This window comes from Protomyctophum bolini (assembly GCF_963924005.1).
Source record: "Protomyctophum bolini genome assembly, contig: SCAFFOLD_653, whole genome shotgun sequence".
In the NCBI taxonomy this organism is placed as follows: Eukaryota; Metazoa; Chordata; class Actinopteri; order Myctophiformes; family Myctophidae; genus Protomyctophum; species Protomyctophum bolini.
This window is the reverse complement of record NW_027665512.1, coordinates 17,072-31,384: the sequence shown is the minus strand read 5'-3', so window position 1 is coordinate 31,384 and position 14,313 is coordinate 17,072.

Genomic DNA, 14,313 nt, shown 5'->3' with positions numbered 1-14,313 from the left:
GGATTTCTTTCTTCTCTTCTTGCGCATTTCGTCAACTCCTTTTTGCCGGAGAGGAGAGGAGAGGGAGGCACACGAGACGAAGACAATAATATGCCAGACATTGAGGAGTAATGAACTGATTCTGTCAACGTGGCAGCATGGCGCTCCCATCCCATGAGCATTTCTATGGGGTTTTTTTTTTAATGCCTTTGTGCTTTTAAATGTTTAGCCTTTGTGTGGCAGCCATAGTATCTGTTGTAAAAGGGATGTTTTTTTCCCCCTCTAAACACACTTTACAAGGTGTCATTGGTGTCATTTGTTCAATCCAAACAGATGTGTTATGTTAGTGGAACGGACACAACGAGGGCCAATGGGATGTTTCTTCATCTTCATCATCATCATCCCCGTCACGATGGCTCAAATGAACCCGTTTTGACCTGAGCTCAATATTTCATGTCACAACAAGGACCCCCAAAAATGATATGTATTTGGCCAACCGACCCCTTCATCTGAAAATATGTCGTTCCAGGAACAAATATTCGAGTTAAAAACAAAACACGCCCTGAAAGAATATATATTCAAAGATTTGAGCCATGACGCAACTTTTCAAAAATAGCAGACCTACAAGCTCGTATGAGCTTGTAGATCTGCTATTTCTCAATTAGCTAAAGCATATAGCACAATGCTTTAAAAAAACACCCAAGAGGGTGTTCCCGGCCCAGAATGGATTAAGCAATGGCCCTCAATTGCCTTTCGCGGAGGATTATATGCATTAGAAGTGTAATAACGATGCACTTTTCTTTTCAAGTGTCTCTTCTCCACAAGGTTATAGGGATCAATCAACACAAACCCCCCGACAGAGAAAAACGACCTTTGTTTTAAAACATCCGCGTTAAGACTTGGTGTGTGTTCATAATAACCTCCACTCTTGGCTTTGCGTCTATATTATAGCTTTGCCCCATGGGAGAAATTCTTCATCTGAGGGGATGTCTTATAAGCTGAGGCAGCTGCTCTGTAGAACCAAAATAATCAACCATGTTGTTGTAGAGAGTGTATATGCAGTGGTTCAACAGCATAAGCATTTTCCCGTCTTTTTTAAATTTTTACAACATATGGCATTGTACTTGTATACTGTACTGTGTGTCATTATTATACAAATCCTATTACACAGCTTGATTGAGTGCTTGATTCCGATTGGTCAATATTGCCGAATTCAGTGGCGTGTTAATTCTTGATAATGACCGCTCCCTGCTCTATAACAGACCAACGTCTATTAATCAAAGTCTCGGCGCACCTGGCTGCGCCCCGCTTGATTTACTGCTGTTTCCAGCCATGTAAACACACACGCACGCACGCACGCACACACACACACACACACACACACACACACACACACACACACACACACACACACACACACACACACACACACACACACACACACACACACACACACACACACACACACACACACACACACACACAACAAAATGTCATTTACAGCTATAAACATGGCTCCCAAAAAGCAAGAAACAAAGCAGTACCCGAAAATGGATATCTATCCCATTCTGGGCGGGAACCCATTCTGTTGTTAGCATTATGTTATGCTTTAGCTATTGAAAAATAGCAGATCTACAAGCTCGTAGCGCGCCACTGAGTGGCGCGCTACGAGCTTGTAGGTCTGCTATTTTTGAAAAATCGAAGAGCGACTGACATAGAAGACATTTTTTTAGAATCTGATCTCAGGTCAGAATGAAAACTGTCGGGATGTAGAAGACCTTTTTTAGAATCTGATCTCGGGTCAGAATGAAAACTGTCGGGATGTAGAAGACCTTTTTTTTTAGAATCTGATCTCAGGTCAGAATGAAAACTGTCAGGATGTAGAAGACCTTTTTTAGAATCTGATCTCGGGTCAGAATGAAAACTGTCGGGATGTAGAAGACCTTTTTTTTTTAATCTGATCTCAGGTCAGAATGAAAACTGTCAGGATGTAGAAGACCTTTTTTTTTTAATCTGATCTCAGGTCAGAATGAAAACTGTCGGGATGTAGAAGACCTTTTTTAGAATCTGATCTCGGGTCAGAATGGGCTATTCACTTCCTTGTTTTCCGACCTGTGCTGCAGCTGGGCCTGACGCCAGCCAGCCGCGACACGTATGGAATACTTTCATTACCGCGAGCGAGGAAATACTTCGTTTTGGAGTGTTCAATTTATTAGTTACAATTTATACAGTACAGTACAGTACAGTACAGTACAGTACAGTACGTGCATGTGTGACTGTGTGTGTGTGTGTGTGTGTGTGTGTGCGCACACAAGCACCATCCATTGATATTAACTGTGTAGGTCTGTATTTATGTATGACTAGAGCATTACCCATTCACCCAGTCAGACTACAGTACTGTGTGTGTGTGTGTGTGTGTGTGTGTGTGTGTGTGTGTGTGTGTGTGTGTGTGTGTGTGTGTGTGTGTGTGTGTGTGTGTGTGTGAGCACGAGCACCATCCATTGTCTTTATGAGCATGGCCCATTCAGCCCAGCAGCAGAATTTTACGTGATTTCGCGGATCAGGCCCGTTTGAACTCGGGAACCGGACCGGTGCCCTTTCCGGTATATATACCGTTTCCTGGAGGTCTGGATGTTGAGCACAGCACAGTACAGTTACAGTAAATGTGTATAGTCGCACCGCTCAGTTCACACATCACACATTTTGTATTTCTTTCATGGGTAAAAAACATTCAGGAGTATAACTGTAAAAGAATGCCACGGGGGGGGGTGGCTGGCTATATGGATACAAACTGTGGTTTGGGAGCACGCCGAAGTGCCCCCCCCCCCCCCCCCCCCCCAACACGGTGTTCCTGTGTCACGAGAACGGGGAGAGAGAGAAAAAAGGGGATATGACTCAGAGTCAGAGCCCTTTTCTTTTCTTCTCCCCCTAACCACAAATGGACTCGGTCGTATACCTTCGTCGTCTATTTTAGAACGCCTCTATCGGAATCAAGAGTGTCTGATAGCAGTCGTCTGGGAAAGGGCCGGGTGTACAGCCCGACGGCTCTGTGGTCTTGTCTGACACCGCCTTTAACCCATTCTGACCTGAGATCAGATTCATACGAGGTTTCCACCTGGACACACACTGGTCTGATGAACCCATTCTGACCTGAGATCAGATTCTAAAAATGTCAGTCGTTCTTCGATTTTTCAAAAATAGCAGACCTACAAGCTCGTAGCGCGCCACTCGGTGGCGCGCTATGAGCTTGTAGATCTGCTATTTTTCAATAGCTAAAGCATAACATGATGGCTAACACCAAAAGGGGTTCCCGGTCAGAATGGGTTAAAAAGAATTCCCAGAAAGGTGGACCAGAGAGAGAGAGAGAGAGAGGGGCCGAGTGTCACGGGGGAGAGAGAGGCTAGGGGTGCCATATGTCCAAACCAGATATTCCGTGTTTAACCGCATTTCGGCGGTCGAAAAAGATGAAACGTGAGCCGACCGTGCCACGGTTTAAAAGGATTCTCAGAGGTATCATCATCTAATATGCACTAGGAGCATGGCAGGTGTTGTTTTAGACAAATCCCCTCTCAAATCAAATCTCCCTCGCTCCTGCGTGTGTCACGTTCTGAGCTGTTGAACCGTGTTTTGAATTTGTGAGCTTATATGTAAACTAGTACTAGACATTTGGACCCTTTTTGTATTTGTGAGCTTATATGTAAACTAGTACTAGACATTTGGACCCTTTTTGTATTTGTGAGCTTATATGTAAACTAGTACTAGACATTTGGACCCTTTTGTATGTGTGTAGACCATGGGTGCCATTGGTGTATGTAAATGTGTTCCAACAGGAGAGCTATTTGTTAAATTCAAGTATTTATAACCCCCCCCGCCCTCTCCACACACAAACTTTTGATTTGATTCAAACGAGAGGGTTTGATTGTTTTAATCTCCTGGAGGAACCTTCATAAAATATATAAATGTGCCTAGTAAGTTCTACATTAAGCTATTTCTCATTCCTTGGCCCAGCCGTCATCAGCCCAGTTCCGCTGAACAGATTAGAAATGCTGCAGTAACAGAACAGAACAAAGGGCTTGGAGAGAAAAAAAAACGAAAAAAAAAAACGGACTAAACCGTGGCGTTGCTTTGTTCTCACGTATTAAGTATTCAAACATGCTATCCGTTTGTTTTGGATTTTTTCCCACTCTCATTTACATAACTCTCCCATTGGGGAATCTTGACTTCATATTCGGGGGGGGGGGCACTGTACGACCCCTCTCTCTCTCTCTCTCTCACTCCGGACGCTGCAATATGGAGCAGCGTTGATTTAGTGGACTATGACAAAAAAACATGTCCGTCGACAACTTTTCTTTTTCACTGACGAAACCTAAATGAAAACTAAGCTATGACGGCTAAAACTGAGACTGAATATATTGACAATTTCGTCAGCAAATAAAAACTAGACTAAAATGTTATAGTGGACAAGAGATCCAGTATAAGTAATGGACACAAGTCATTTTACACATGGTAACTTTATAACTTACACTTTAAAACACAATTAAAACTAAGCTATATGACTAAAACATGAAAACTAAGCTATGACTAAAACTAAGACTAAATATATTGACAATTTTACACTTGGTTGCATGATAGCAGATCTACAAGCTGATCTACACGCTCACAAGCGCAGATCTACGAGCTCACGACGCGTCTCGACGCATTGCGAGCTTGCAGATCTGCTATTTTCAGCAAGTGTATAAAATCAACCATTTATACGACGGCATCAAGGCCCGGCCAAAATACATTTAAAGTCAACTAAAAACAACCGTAGTTTTATTCGACTAAAACCTTATGATATTCAGTCGACTAAAACTGGACCAACACTAAAACGTTTCAGATGACTGAAATATGAATAAAAAAACTAAATTAAGTCTCCCCCAAAGACCTTAAAACTAAAACGTGCTTCCAAAATCAACACGGTTACGGAAGGCATCCGTCCGTCCGTTGCGGTTGGGGAGGAATGCTTGACTCTCGGGGCCGATTCATACTCTTCTATCGCTGTTTCGGCGCTGTAGTGCCCAAATGATTTCGGCTCGTCAGAAGATTTCAGTAGCACCGAAGAGTCGACTTTAGGACGGTCCCGTCCCCCCCTCCCCCCCCGAACCTCAAATGACGTCACATTGTGTAGGCTCTACAGCGCCGAACCGACTTTTATTCACCTCTAAAACAGGAGTATGAATCGGCCCTTAGAGACCCCCCTTTCTCTTTCTTCCAAAAAAAAAACCATGTCCGGCTGTAGCATCGCCGCTATAAGTAACATCCAGTAACATCGTAAAAAAAAAAAAAAAAAAAACAAAACCCAGACAAAACGGTCACGAAGCACTCCCCCGCTGAGTCCAACCACCATCACGGCACTTCTTCTTATTCCACTTAAAAAAAAAGGGGGGGCGACGACAGACACACCCCCCCTCCTTTTATGCCCCGGCCGGTGGAGAAAAGCGTCCCCCCCCCCCCCCTGTCTGTCAAAGCGTCCTCCACCAACCAAGCCCCCCCAGGACAATGAGGGGGCCAGCCTGAATGGAGGAGGAGGGGGGCCCATTTACATGCAGCTGTTTGCCGTTTCCAGGCCCCACAAAGGCCAATCAAAGGGCCCTTAATGGAGGATGACAAGCGTCAACCAACGCCTTTTTGCTCTCTTGTGTCTGTGTGTGTGTGTGTGTGTGAGCACCGGCCGGCCGGGGCCACGCCGTCTCCCCACATCCACCAGCCCCAAAGAAATGCCCCACTTTTTCCCTAGACATTCCTGTAGTCCCCCCCCCCCCCGCTCCGTCTGATGTCCTTATGGACGGGAGTTTGTTAAAGGTTAAAGGTCGTTTTAGGATAGCCCCTCCTCGATCGAGAACAATACAAATCCTGGGAAAAAGTGACAGCGAACATGAGCCCCAACTCAGACGTGACTCCGTGAGCCCCAACTCAGACGTGACTCCGTGAGCCCCAACTCAGACGTGACTCCGTGAGCCCCAACTCAGACGTGACTCCGTGAGCCCCAACTCAGACGTGACTCCGTGAGCCCCAACTCAGACGTGACTCCGTGAGCCCCAACTCAGACGTGACTCCGTGAGCCCCAACTCAGACGTGACTCTGTGAGCCCCAACTCAGACGTGACTCTGTGAGCCCCAACTCAGACGTGACTCCGTGAGCCCCAACTCAGACGTGACTCCGTGAGCCCCAACTCAGACGTGACTCCGTGAGCCCCAACTCAGACGTGACTCCGTGAGCCCCAACTCAGACGTGACTCCGTGAGCCCCAACTCAGACGTGACTCCGTGACGTCCGTATGTATGTGCCACGGTCTGGTTGGTGGTGCAATGCGTGATGATTGCCATCTATATAAGCTCTCATTTGCCCCTAAATGGCCCCAACAGTTTTATTATAGCAAACTTCCCCGTTTATCTTTTTTCGCCGTCGTGTCTCCAGGGAGTTTAACCCGTTTTGGGCGGAAACCCCTTTTGGGTGTTATAGCAATTATGTTATAGCTTTAGCTATTGAAAAATAGCAGATCTACAAGCTCATAGGGTGGCGCGCTACGAGCTTGTATAGGTCTGCTATTTTTAGGGAAAAAAAATCGAAGAACGACTGACATGGAAACATAGCTTTTTTCAGAAAACGGTCAGGACGTGTAGAAGACATTTTTTTTAGAATCTGATCTCGGGTCAAAATGGGTTAAACAAAAAAAGAAGCTTCAGACCGTAGAACTATATAATTCCCCCCTGGCTCTGCGTCATGTGTCTGTCAGTCAGATGCAACCCTCTCTGCTCAGAGCCCTCGTATAGTAGACAGTGCCTCTTCCAATTTCAAGGGTGTTGATAGAAAACACAAAATATGTATCAGGGGGGGGGGGGGGGGGGTTGTTGTTGTCAGTGAATTATAGGCTGTGTGGACTGAATAAAAAAGAAGAGAAACTCCCCAGAATGCAACACATTTGAGTCCAGTTCCTCTTGGCCTCCTGGTTTTACTCTCTTGAGCTCAATAGAAGGGCTTAGTGCTGTGGGCAGGTCAGGGGGAGTGAATCTGAAAGGAGAAAAAAAAGCCACTTTCCTCCTAAGCAAGTCACTCCACTGACCAGAATTCCTGATAAGGCGTCGTACGTGTCAACAATACGAGAAGCGGGGCGGCGATCAACAGCCAATTATGGGGGGGGGACTGTATAGTCGACGCTGGGGGGGGGACTGTATAGTCGACGCCGTTGCCATGGCAATTGAATTCGGTTGGTCATGTTGAAGAGATACAATGCGATACATTATTTACTTGGCCTTATACATTCGACCCCCCTTTAGTATGATTTATTGTTGGGTCTGAGGTACCAATATAAAGGGACTGAGTGGAGAGAGAGAGAGAACAGTTTGTCTTTAACACCCACAAAATGTGCTATGGATTTGTCCATGTTGTTTTCTCAACGGTGCTTTTTTTTTCTCCACTCCAGCCCGGTGCCTCTCTCTCTCTCTCTCTCTCTCTCTCTCTCTCTCTCTGACACGTCTCCAACCACGGAGCACACATTTCAAAAAGCACAGTCCCCAAGATGAAAAGCCTTTCCCTTAGTCGTCGTCCACCCCCCCCCCACCCCCACCCATCGTTGACACCCATGTCACACAAATCATTCCTGTCTTTCCAAAGCAGTTGGCTTAATCCGAACCGCAGAGGCACACAACAAACAACACGATGTTATGAAGCGAAAAAAAACTAAAAACTAAAAAAAACGTGGGGAATAATAACGCAATATGTCAGACATTATATCGCCTTTTGAATTCAGGGTCCCCCCGTCCGTCAGAAGAAAAGAGTAATAGTTTAACCCATTTCGACCTGAAGACGATTCTACAAATTCTGACAGTTTTCAACAAAACAAAAAAAACCCATGTTTCTATAATATAAGTATTATATAAGTGGTTCTCAACAATGTCATGTCAAGGAGCCCCAGAATCATCTGCATTTGGCCGCCGACCCCCATATGAAAATATGTTGTTCCAGGAACCTCTTGGAAGCAAAGATTTGTGTTAAAAATGTTCGCTCTGAGAGAATATATATTCAAAGATTTGCGCCACATTTTCACAGTTTTTCAAAAAATAGCAGACCTACAAGCTCATAGCGTGCCGCTCGGTGGTGCGCTATGAGCTTGTAGATCTGCTGTTTTTCGATAGCTAAAGTATAACATGATGCTTTAAACACCAAAAGGGGTTCCCGTTCAGAATGGGTTACAAAAAAAGAAGAAAAAAGAAAGAAAGAAAGAAAGAAAGAAAATTCATCTTGGTCACATTATACAGGTTTTTACAAGTGTAAAAGAAAAGTTGAGTGACTGTCATACAAGCTCCCTTTTTTATTTCTTTCAGTTTATTTTTCTCCAGAAAGGAGAAAGGAGTTAGACTGCAGTCAATTACACACCTCAAAGGAGGGCCAGGCAGCGCGGGTGGAAGGTTTGGAGGTGGTGGTGCCAAAGTCTAAGGTGTTGCTCTCTCGTTATGCCCTCGATAATATGTCCGTCCAGGGTGTTTTATTCCATGTGCTGTGAGGGCGGACGTACAGTATACTATAGGCTGTAATGTGGGGTTGTACGAGTCTATGCTAGGCTGTAATGTGGGGTTGTATGAGTCTATACTAGGCTGTAATGTGGGGTTGTATGAGTCTATACTAGGCTGTAATGTGGGGTTGTATGAGTATACTAGGCTGTAATGTGGGGTTGTATGAGTCTATGCTAGGCTGTAATGTGGGGTTGTATGAGTCTATGCTAGGCTGTAATGTGGGGTTGTATGAGTCTATGCTAGGCTGTAATGTGGGGTTGTATGAGTCTATGCTAGGCTGTAATGTGGGGTTGTATGAGTCTATGCTAGGCTGTAATGTGGGGTTGTATGAGTCTATGCTAGGCTGTAATGTGGGGTTGTATGAGTCTATACTAGGCTGTAATGTGGGGTTGTATGAGTCACTGTGTGCCTATATTGTTTGTCGTACTGTATGGTATTTTTTATTGTATTGCGCATGCATGCTTAATGCCGCTGGTCCGTGTGTCCCGAAGACAAAGAACACATAGGTCATATAATGTTCAGACAGACAGTCTGTCTGTCTGTCTGTCACTGTGACTGCCGCAGCGCCTCACTGCCTGCACCAATCACTGTCTGTGTGTCTGTCTGTCTGTCTGTCACTGTGACTGCCGCAGCGCCTCACTGCCTGCACCAATCACTGTGTGTCTGTCTGTCTGTCTGTCACTGTGACTGCCGCAGCGCCTCACTGCCTGCACCAATCACTGTGTGTCTGTCTGTCTGTCTGTCACTGTGACTGCCGCAGCGCCTCACTGCCTGCACCAATCACTGTGTGTCTGTCTGTCTGTCTGTCTGTCACTGTGAGTGCCGCAGCGCCTCACTGCCTGCACCAATCACTGTGTGTCTGTCTGTCTGTCTGTCTGTCACTGTGAGTGCCGCAGCGCCTCACTGCCTGCACCAATCGCTCCCACTTTTCACACAGGCATTGACCATAATAATATGGAGGTCTTAACGAAGCCCTTTTTCCAGTTTAACAAATTGTAAATTAATTATGAATTCTTTTAGTGAATTAAAAATGCGAAAACGCACCCAGGGCACTAGGGGGGGGGGGGGGCAAATATCTCACAACGGGTAAGGGCTAGTATGTCAAATATCCTAATATAATATTAGCAATGTCAGCATATAAGGTGTGCATGGGGGCAGGAACCCCTTTTGGGTTTTTTTTTTTTGCATTATGTTGTACTCTAGCTATTGAAAAATAGCAGACCTATACAAGCTTGTAGCGCGGCACTCGGTGCCGCGCTACAAGCTTGTATAGGTCTGCTATTTTTTGAAAGATTGTGAAAATGTGGCCCAAGACAAAGAACATAGGTCATATAATAATATGTCAAATATCCTATAATATAATATTAGCAATGTCAGTATACATATAAGGTAGTGCAATGGTTTTAATAATACAAAGAAGAAAGAAATAAGCTACATGTGTTGCGTGCTCTTTATGTGCATTTTTTACGTTTCGGGTATACAGATTTGTCATCCCCAATTATAATAGGCATGGCAGTCTTTTTTTTTTTTTCATGAGACATGATGGGGAAATCTTCCAGCTGAGTAACAGGGCAATCTATCCTTCTATTAGAGCTCTGTGATTTATACCTGGAGGCACGCCAACGTTGCACACCAAGAGAATACAAGATCTACAAGCTCAGTGGCACGTCGCGAGCTTAACCCATTCTGACCTGAGATCAGATTCATACGAGGTTTCCACTGGACACACACTGGTCTGATTAACCCATTCTGACCTGAGATCAGATTCTAAAAAATGTCAGTCGTTCTTCGATTTTTTCAAAAATAGCAGACCTACAAGCTCGTAGCGCGCCACTCGGTGGCGCGCTATGAGCTTGTAGATCTGCTATTTTTCAATAGCTAAAGCATAATATGATGGTAACACCAAAACGGGTTCCCGTTCAGAATGGGTTAAAGGTCTGCTACTGTATATCGGCCATATATACTTGGATAATCAGGCATTAGCCCGTGACCAGAGGGATCTATATACAGTACGAGCTCGCGAGGAGGAGTTGGAGGCAGGCAAAGCCACAGGCTGAATCGATAGCCAGGCGACCTGCTGTCAGCTAGCATGTGATTCAGACCATGGTAGTCTGTCTTCTAGAGAGAAGGACAGAGTGGCTGGTGGGACAGTGAAGGAAGACAGGTTACGTAGTCTGTCTGTCTGTCTTCTAGAAGGACAGTGAAGGAAGACAGGTTACGTAGTCTGTCTGTCTGTCTTCTAGAAGGACAGTGAAGGAAGACAGGTTACGTAGTCTGTCTGTCTGTCTTCTAGAAGGACAGTGAAGGAAGACAGGTTACGTAGTCTGTCTGTCTGTCTTCTAGAAGGACAGTGAAGGAAGACAGGTTACGTAGTCTGTCTGTCTGTCTTCTAGAAAGACAGTGAAGGAAGACAGGTTACGTAGTCTGTCTTCTAGAAGGACAGTGAAGGAAGACAGGTTACGTAGTCTGTCTTCTAGAAGGACAGTGAAGGAAGACAGGTTACGTAGTCTGTCTGTCTGTCTTCTAGAAGGACAGGGTGGCTGGTGGACAGTGAAGGAAGACAGGTTACATAGTCTGTCTGTCTGTCTTCTAGAAGGACAGGGTGGCGGATAGGACAGTGAAGGAAGACAGGTTACATAGTCTGTCTGTCTGTCTTCTAGAAGGACAGTGAAGGAAGACAGATTACGGGGGAAAGGGGGGGTGGCGGGCTGTGCAATCCAAAGGACTTTTCTACATTCAGAGCTTTTTTTTTCTTTCTTTTTTTTTTACCCATTCTGGGCGAGAACCCCCTTTTGGTGTTTTAAGCATCATGTTATTCTTCAAATAGCAGATCTACAAGCTCATAGCGCGGCACCGAGTGGCGCGCTATGAACTTGTAGGTCTGCTATTTTTTGGGAAAAATCGTTAAAATGTGCTTCAAATCTTTTCCGAAAATTGTCATGATTTAGAAAACTTTTTTCCTTTTTTCTTTTTTTTAAATTTCGACGCCAGGTCTAAACGTCTTAAAAAGCCCCCCCCCCTCGGAACACATTCTTTCAAGGTTCTGCTTTCTGTAGCCCGGCGTGATAAACCTGTCACTCTCTCTACCGTGATGAATGAGGGGCGGGCCATCATTAGTTTCTCTTTGCGGGGCGAATAAGCCTACGAGGCGCACTCTGCGTTCTATCATCTGCCACTCTCTCTCTCTCTCTCTGGGCAGGTTCTTTTTTTAACCCATTCTGACCGGGCACCCGTTTTGGTGTTGGCATCATGTTATGCTTTACCTATTGAAAAATAGCAGATCTACAAGCTCATAGCGCGCCACCGAGTGGCGCGCTACGAGCTTGTAGGTCTGCTATTTTTGACAAATCGAAGAACGACTGACATTTTTTAGAATCTGATCTCGGGTCAGAATGGGTTAATCAAGACCAGTGTGTTGTCCAGTGGAAACCTCGTATGAATCTGATCTCAGGTCAGAATGGGTTAATGAAAGGTGTGGGTAATTATAGTGTTTATTTCACTTATTGGAATGGATGGAGTGAACCTTACAGGGCCCTCCACTTATGGTAGGGGGGCCACGCTGACGTCTCCTAACCCATTCTGACCTGAGATCAGATTCTAAAAGAATAGTCTTCTACATCCTGACAGTTTTCCATTCTGACCTGAGATCAGATTCTAAAAAAAATAGTCTTCTACATCCTGACAGTTTTCCATTCTGACCTGAGATCAGATTCTAAAAAAATGTCTTCTATGTCAGTCGCTCTTCGAAAACAGCAGACCTACAAGCTCGTAGCGCGCCACCGAGAGCTTTTAGATCTGCTGTTTTTCAATAGCTAAAAGCACGACATGATGCTATAACACCAAAATGGGTTCCCGGGCCAAAATGGGCTAACTAGGTGATAACATCCCTCCTAAGTAGAACGTACTGCCCATTAGATATATCATGTGTTATATGGTAATGAAATGTCCAGGGGTTTAATGGGAGGGAATTTGTGTTGTTAGGCTGCATATTTTCCTTATATGACATTAATAATGTGCTGATGACGGCAGAACCCCTCCTGCTTTTGAATGACTTTAACCCATTTAGACCTGAAGACGATTTGTCTTCTAAATCCTCTTTCTGATAAAACCTCATGTTTCTATGTCCATGCTTCTCAAACGTTTTCATGTCGAGGACCCCCAGAATCATCAGTAAAATGGCTGCCGACCCCCCAACCCCCCCCCCCACCCCCCCCAACTGAAAATATGTCGTTCCCCCAGAAGCAAAGATTTGAGTTTAAAACGTTTGCTCTGAAAGTATATTCAAAGATTTGCGCCACATTTCCACGATTTTTCAAAATAGCAGACCTATACAAGCTCGCTATGAGCTTGTAGGTCTGCTGTTTTTCAATAGCTAAAGTACAACATAATGCTTTAAAAACACCAAAAAAGGGTTGCCTTGCCGCCCGAAATGGGTTAATGCGATATATTGAACATCTTATCTCTGGGTTTTCTCATTACTCCATGTTTTTTTTCTTTTTCTTCCCCCCCCCCCCTTTTTGAGACATGTGTACCCCCCCCCCGACATTGAATTTCATTATAATTGAGCTAGCTGAAATGACTAGCAGACGACGACGACGGCGCGCGAGTTCAGGATTTCAGGGGTATAGGAATTTTTTTTTCCTTCCCCGAGCTGGAATTACTTCAACTTTGAACAAGAGCAAACAATGCTAATTGCGTCAGGCCCCGGCTGCTGTCAAAAGTGTGAGGGTAATTAGCGCCAGGGTGCAAAGCAGAACCCTGTGCCGTGGTTTAGTGTTGTTAGTACATGACAATGCTGCGTGCGTGGAGGAGCCAATGGGAGGCTTGGAGAAGAAAAAAAAAAAAGGTAACGGGCTGAAAGGGATGAGGGCTAATTAGGCGAGAGCGGTGCAGAAAATACAAATGGTAGCCGTTGTGTGTGTGGGGGGGGGGGGACCCACTGTTGCTGCACACCCTGATTATTGACAGGTCATGCAGTGCTCTTCTTATGCGCTCCTTTAAAAAAAAAAAAGAGAACATTTGCATTTTCTTTTTCTTTTTAAGACTCCACCTAATCGTTTTTCTTCTAAAAGCAGACACTGTTGCATTTATTCCCCCCCCCCCCCTCTCCTTTTTTTTTATTTTTTTTTACTAATTGACATTCCAGTGACATTCCAGGGTGAATTCTATAAGGTACACACTTTTTTCGTTAAAAGGGTGTAACTGAATTGAGCCAGATAGTTAATTCCCACCCCCCCCCCCCCCCCCCCCTCCAAAAGCACAGCTATTTCCCTGCATTCGCATCTTAAGCCGTGCTACGTGTATAGATTTTCCCTTTCCGCGTTGTGGACTCCAGACGCCCCCCCCCCCCCCCCCCCCCCCCCCCTCTTCGATTGCTCGATGCTGTAAAATGGATTAAATTACACCGCATATAGCTGCTTGGATTCTGTCCCTTTCTTTTTCTCTCTATCGTATACAACATATACCGAGCAGATCGAGTAAAGCAAAAAAGAAAAGAACAAATTGGGTGACTCTTCTTGCCACTGTAAAAAGTGGGCCATTCTCAGTTCTGTTTTGCCCCACTGTTGCATGGAGGTGGGTGGGTGTTAGAGGGTTGGGATGAGGAGGAGGGAATTCCTTTCCCCACTGTATATAGGCTTTCATATTTTGCTCAAGGTTTTTTTTATGAGGTTATACTTTTGCTCTGATGCCTCAGCCAGCATTATAAGACCACAGAGAAATGGAGAAATTGAATTGTTTTGTCTCCCCCCCCCCCCCCCCCCCCCCCCGGGCTTTTGTATTGC